This window comes from Sciurus carolinensis, chromosome 3 (genome assembly GCF_902686445.1).
Source record: "Sciurus carolinensis chromosome 3, mSciCar1.2, whole genome shotgun sequence".
NCBI lineage: Eukaryota > Metazoa > Chordata > Mammalia > Rodentia > Sciuridae > Sciurus > Sciurus carolinensis.
Window position 1 is genome coordinate 53840609 of NC_062215.1, and position 7189 is coordinate 53847797.

The 7189-nt window shown below is 43.6% G+C and overlaps 1 pseudogene; it reads left to right on the top strand.

Annotated features, from left to right (window-relative positions):
• The first annotated feature begins 3287 nt into the window (after nucleotides 1–3287).
• LOC124979360 (polyunsaturated fatty acid (12S)/(13S)-lipoxygenase, epidermal-type-like) lies at nucleotides 3288–7037 on the top strand (annotated as a pseudogene).
• The last annotated feature ends 152 nt before the right edge of the window (nucleotides 7038–7189 follow it).

Consider the following 7189-nt stretch of genomic DNA (forward strand, 5'->3'; position numbering starts at 1 on the left):
CTCGCATATTCTATGGGCTCTCTCTTCATGCTCTTAATTGTTTTCTTTGCAATGCGGGAGTTTTTAAATTTGATGCTATCCGACTTACTGAGTTTTGATTTTATTTTTTGTACTTTAGGAATCTTGACAAGTAAGTTTGTTCCTGTGCCAACATGTTCCAGCGTTGGGCCTATATTTTCTTCTAACAGTTGCAAAGTTTCTGGTCTAATTCCTAGGTCTTTGATCCACTTTGATTTGGCATTTGTGCAGGGTGGGAGATAGGGATCAAGTTTTGTTCTTCCACATATGATTTTCCAATTTAGCTGAGCTATGAAATGAACCTAGGTGCCCTTCAGCAGATGAATGGATAAAAAAAATTTGGTATATATACAGGATGGAGTAATACTAGGCTGTAAACAAGAATGAAATCATGGCATTTGCTGGTAAAGGAATAAAACTGGAGACTATCATGCTAAGTGAAATAAGTTAGACTCAGAAAACCAAAGGTTGAATGTTTTCTATGATATGTGGAAGTTATTCCAAAATAAGGAGGAAAAGAAGGAGGGGAAAGGGAAGAGGTATGAGGATTCCATCAAAATAGAAAACTGGTGGACTAGATGAAGGGAATTAAAGGGGAAGGAGAAAAGATGGGATAAAGGAAGAAGAATGGGATGAATCTGACCTTCTTTTCTATGTATGTATATGAATATGCCAGAGTGAATTTCACCATCATGTGACATTTTGAAGACACTTATTTTTAAAAAAAATTATACAGAAGGCTCTGTAGAGTAGAGGGAATGGAACAGGTGGAGCGAGGAGGGGAGGAAAAGGGAAGTACTGGGAATGAATTAGAGCAACGTATATCCCATGTTTTTATAATATGTCAAAATGAATCCTAATGTTATGTATAACTAAAAAGAATCAATAACATACTTTTTTGAAAAAGGTATATACTTAAAATAGTGCTGGGCCCAAGGACAAAGACTTAAGTGTTGAATATTATATTTTACCTGTATTATATATATTTAATATAAGTACATTGTACTAAATAAAGTATCAAGTCCTTGGGGGACCAAAAAACAAAAGAATGAATTTTGAGATGGGAGTTATGAGAGAAGTAATCTTACACATTGAATGAGCTACTGCTGTTAGTATCCTACCCCTGATAGGATATTTTTGGTCTTATATGTGACAGAATCAATTTTTCTAGAAACCCCTTCAAGCTAACTTAAGCAACAATGGGGGATTTATTGGAAGGACACTTGGGTGTCTCATAGAACCCATGCAGAACAAGTGAGTTGTGTCTCATAGGACCTGGTAAATCCTCAGGAACTCACTTTTCTTGTTTTAGTCACATCTTCAGGCATGGGAAAATGACTTACGGGTTGATTAGGTAAATCTCGGTATGTGTAATGCACTACAGGTGAGTTTTAAGTGGTAAGAGATGAATTGTGAGTTGTGATTAGATTGTGAGCATCTGAAATCTGGAAAAAAAAGGGGTTTCAGAGGCAGGATCACTGGAGGGAATATGTTGCCATAGTGTAAGAAGGGACTTTTCCAAATAGAAATGAAGGATCTGAAAGAAGTTGACAGGTCAAAGGTTGTGAGAGATTGGAGTCAACGAGTGCATAGGAGAGTTTCTCATTGTGAGGAGGAAGGAAAGAGGGTCTTTTTGTGGTGAGTGGTATGAACTTCACAACAGGGTAACTGACAGATAACTACTGAGGAAGAAGGAAGGGTTGTGACCACTACTTTCCCAGGATTCTTGAGTATTGGGAGATATGGGAGTGAACAGGGAAGCATCAGAGAAAAACTAGACTTTAGGTAAAAGTTTCTGAATCTTAGATGCACTTGGCCAACTTATCAGGTAACTGACACTGTTTATTAGCTCCAGAAAGACAGGCATGCCCACAGCATGCCAAATGCACACAGCAAGGAGGGTAATTTATGACAACCTCATCACTTTGAACGCTATCAGTTGAAATTTGTTTATCAAGAACAGTTGTGTAAGCTCTCAAAACTGTTTATGTCAGTTATATTGCTTATTGCTATTATGCAACTTAAAGACAAAATAATGATGGAATAACAGTATAAACTTATAGGTATTGTTTTTATTAAAGTCAAATTGAATACTTTATGACTATATAAACAGGAATCATTAAAAAATCACTATCAAGTTACTGACTAGGAGTAGGCAAGACAAGAGTAAAAGGTTTAGGGAAAACTCTAAAGGTCTAGACAGATGCTGCATTTGGTGATTTTCCCCACAATAACCTTTTGGGCTTAGCTTCATTTTAAAGAAATGTCAACTCACCTGGTTTATGTAGGGAGGAACTGTGGGAGCTCTCTGTGGACCCATGCTCAAATAAAATGCTTTGGCCCTATAGAAAAGAATTCATGAATGACTCTACATTTAGGATGTCAGGGTTAAAACAAATATTTTGAGATTCCCACTTTAGTCACCTATTTTGAGGGACTATTTCAATATGTGGAGATGGAGCATTTATGCAAAAAGGCATGGATTCAAGGGGTTTTGCGCACTATAGAGCAGGAGGTCCAGGAAAGAGGCAAGCCCAGGGTAAGTGGCAGTGCTCAGGGCTGGGAGAATAGACATAGACAGGCAAAGATGGAATGGATAAGATGGGTACCTGGGCAGCACTTGCCAGGAGGAGAGGAGAGTGAAAACCCTGGAGGTGGGGTAGGAAAGAATTAGTTCTGAAGGGAACATGCCCATGGGCACATTAAGGGTGCTCGGCCTGGGGTGCAGGACTCAGGAAACCCTGTTTCAGGATGACCCAAGGGAATCTTCATGACTGAACCTGAAGGGAATTCCAAACTCCCCCTCCTGGCTCCTGAGTGGACAACAAACACATCGACTTCACCTGTCCAGTATTACCTGTCTTTGTCCTCAGCACAAAGCTCTGCATCTTTGCCAAGATGACTTACTCACTTTCCACGGAAAAACACTCCCACACTTCAAGACATTCTATCCCCCTTATGTGCAGTCTATTGTTTTCTCATTGATTTTCACACCAAAATTGGGTGGGGGTGACCCTAGTATTGTAGCTGTCATCTTCTGCATGACTGGGCTTGCCAAGTGATTGCCAAGTGCTTCCCTTCTGGGGTAGCTGGGGGAAACCTTGGGTGCAGAGACCATATATAGTGAATCAGAGTGGGAAAGGAACCTGTAGGTCAGAGGAGGGGCCCTTTCAACCCAGACACAACAGGGGATTTAGTCTGGGTGTGGTGCCCTGGGGGCTGGGTCTCAGATCCTCTTAAGGGCTGACTGTCTCCCAAGTTCAAGCTAGATGGGCAAGTACATGATCCACATCACCACCGGAGACTCTCTCTTGACGGGCTCCACCAACCTGGTGCAGCTGTGGCTAGTGGGCGAGCACGAGGAGGCGGACCTTGGGAAGCTGCTGCAGCCATTGCCGGGAAGGGTCAGTGCAGACAGTGACCGGCTGTACAGAGACTTGGGACTCCATGGGTGCCCCTGGGAGCCAAGGCGAGGAGGAGCAGCCCGCAGGCTTTGGAGTCTTTAGGCCAGAAGCGAAGGGAAGCTGAACTTGGGAATGAGATTGTACGCAGGTGGGTTGCCTGACAGGAAAAAGGAAAGTGAAAAAAGAGAGGAAAAAAAGAAAAAAAAAAAAAACGAGTAGTATTTGCTTGGGTGTAAGGAATGGGTAAGATGTGACTGGAGGCACTAGACTGGAGCCCCTGTTCATCCGCACTACTGCCTGTTCAGGTCTCTCTCTGGGTGTTCTCCAAAGGGCAAAAGGAGCCAACCTTCTTTGAAGGCATGCAGACTCTACTGTCCTCCCTGAGGACACGGTACTTGCCTCTTAGGTATGTTGTGGTCCACAGAAAATAGTAGGAGATTGATGTTCCCTTACACCTGGGGCACCTCATGCTGGTGAAGCTGAGCAAACACAAAGGCCTGTTGAATTTTGACTGGTTCTGTAAGCGGATCACGGTGCGGACCCTTGGGACCCGTGGTGAGGTTCATTTCCCTTGCTATAGTTGAATTCAGGATGAAGGAATTCACTGTCTACCCAAAGGCACAGACGAAGACTCTGGGGACACAGGTGTGACTGTGTGGGGTCACACAGGGTGGGGGTATTGTGATATGAGAGGGAAGAAGAGGGGAACAGTGCAAGAGTGGGACTGAGGAAGAGGGATGATGGAAAGGCCCTGCTGTGGGGTTGGTCATGAGCGGTTTCAGTGAGGATGCCTGTCTTTGTGTCCCCCTCCCCCAGAATGGTCTATGAGTGATGACCCTCAGAACCTGTTTAAGGAATATCGGGAACAGGAACTGGAGGACAGAAGGAAGGTTTACTGGTGAGTCCCAGAAAGCTTCTAATCCCTACTATAGTTAGAAAAACCCTTGCTCTGCTTACTCCCAACTCCGTGTTCTTCCTCCAGGTGGGGCTCCTGGAAGGATAGGTTAATCCTGCCAGTAGCAGGGAAGACACAGTGGGACCTTCCCAGAAATGAGCGATTCCCAGAGGATAAGGATTTGGATTTCACCCTTCTCTGACAACAGTGAGTGTGGGGTCTGCGTGGTGACCCACACGAGTAATCCAACTACTCTGGAGGCTAAGGCAGGAGGATCACAAGCTTGAGTCCAGTCTCAGCAACTGAGCAAGACTCTGTCCCAAAAAATAAAAAGGTCTCCTGATATAATTCATTGGTAGAGCACCAAGATGAATTCAATCCCCAGTATCTCAAAAGGGAGTGCTGGATTGAGTTTGGGCACTTCCTTTCCCAGTTGCAAGGTGAGATTTTTATTGATCTTGCTTGTCATTCTTTGCAAAGTTTGAAGGACTTGGCCATTAAGGGGATATTGGATCTTGCAAATTGTGTCCAAAGACTGGAAGATTACAAAAAAAAAATATTCCCACATGGAAAGACTGCCCTGGCTGGTCAGTTATCACAACCTGCTGAAACCTATGTATAGATTTCCAGCTCAGGGATTGGAAAAAGAGGGGTGAGAGAGGATAGGAGACTGATGTCAGTGCAATGAGGAGCTCATGATATGTCAACTGATGTCCCCAGAGTGGTTCTGTGGTTCTGTGATTCCTGGAAGGATGATGAACTCTTTGGGTACCAGTTCCTCAATGGCACAAAGCCCATGCTCCTGAGGCATTCTATGAGCCTCCCAGCCCAGCTGGTGCTGCCTCCAGGGACAGAAGATTTGCAAACACAACTGGACAAGGAACTTCAGTTGCTGTGCTCCCTCGGTTCATTCACCACCCCAGACACCCGCCTACCATTTTGCCTCCTGCTCCTCCCATCTCTTCCTCCCCTTATCTCCTTCACATACACCTCCATTATCTGTACCTTCTTTCATCTACACTTAGTTAGGGTTTCTCAACTTTGGCACCATTAAAATTATAAACCAGAGAATTATTTGCTGTGGAGGACCACCTGTGCATTGTTGGATTCTAGTAGCAATCCTTGACTTTTACCTTCTAGAAGCCAAGTTCCATCCTCTGTTCTGGTAGTTGTGACAACTGAAAATGGCCTTAGACATTGCCAAATGTTCTGAGGGGAGGAGGACATTATTTCTTTATCAAAACCATCATCTGTTTGATCTCCTCCTGTGTCTCCTTTCCTTTCTACTCTTCCACCTCCACCTTCCTGACTTACTTCTTCATTAGATGGACCTCAGCCTCAGTCTCAAGAGGAGCTCAAGGTTCTGGAGAGAAAAGCAAAAAGACTGATCAAAGCCTTGGAGAACTAGACTTATTTTTTGAAAGAGGAGATAAAGGAAATATTTTGCGCTCCATTTGAATAATGGCTACAAACAGGAATGGTTGGGAATGTGGCACATAGTGGAAAGCCAGTAACATCAATTCACAGGATTCAGAGTATGATGGAAGACACTGGACATAAAAACTTTCATTCAGGGCTTTGGTTCTGGAGAAAGTGATTTGTGTTTACAGTAAAAGACTGGATGGGTAGAGGAAGGATCCACCTTGAGAAATGAGAGAAGGGCAGGTCCAGATTGACTCCAATCCCTTTATCTGTCCTTGACCCTCACCCTACATTGGATCTCTGTTTAAAGCTGATTATTCCCTGCTGGATGGGGTCAAGCCAAATGTCATCATTTTTAAGCAATGATATGTGGCAACCCCTTTGGTTATGCTGAAGTTACAGCCTAATGGCAGACTCTAACCCATGGTTATCCAGGTAAGAGGAGCCAGGTGTTTTTCTCCTAGACAATGATTCATTTAGGGTCTTAGACACACAGTCCTTAGCTCCCATTCTCCCTCCTTCTCTAGCTCCAGCCACCTCGACATGGATGCCCTCCACCTCTGCTCTTCCTGCCCTCAGATCTTCCCATGGCCTGGCTCCTAGCCAAGACATGGGTCCATAGCTCTAATTTCAAGGTTCACCAGTTACAGTCACACCTGATAAGGGAATATCTGATGGCTGAGGTCATTTCTGTGGCCACGATGAGGAGTTTGCCCAGTCTGCATCCTATCTATGAGGTATTTCAGCATCTCTGTCATTCTGCACTCAATTGTTGTTCATCTTTCACAATCTTAGCCTTGGCCTTGGAGGCCCAGGGTCTAAGCTTGTAGCATATAGATATGTAGATATCTCTATATAAATATATAAGTAAATAAATGTATAAATGTATATCTACATATATATATATTTTATATCAATATATATAGATAGATATAGATATATCAAAATCTTGGATAATGGTGGATGTTAGGTGGAATGAAGTTTAGTATGTGAATGATTGGAGTGCTGGGTAATAGAACAAGGAAGTGACAACACATAAACAAGGAAGTTATGTTACTTGGTGGAAAGAAGAAGCAAGGGAAGCTGAACTTGGGAATGAGATTGTACGCAGGTGGGTTGCCTGACAGGAAAAAGGAAAGTGAAAAAAGAGAGGAAAAAAAGAAAAAAAAAAAAAACGAGTAGTATTTGCTTGGGTGTAAGGAATGGGTAAGATGTGACTGGAAGCACTAGACTGGAGCCCCTGTTCATCCGCACCACTGCCTGTTCAGGTCTCTCTCTGGGTGTTCTCCAAAGGGTAAAAGGAGCCAACCTTCCTTGAAGACATGCAGACCCACTGTCCTCCCTGAGGACATGGTACTTGCCTCTGAGGTATGTTGTGGTCCACAGAAAATAGTAGGAGATTCATGTTCCCTTACACCTGGGGCACCTCATGCTGGTGAAGCTGAGCAAA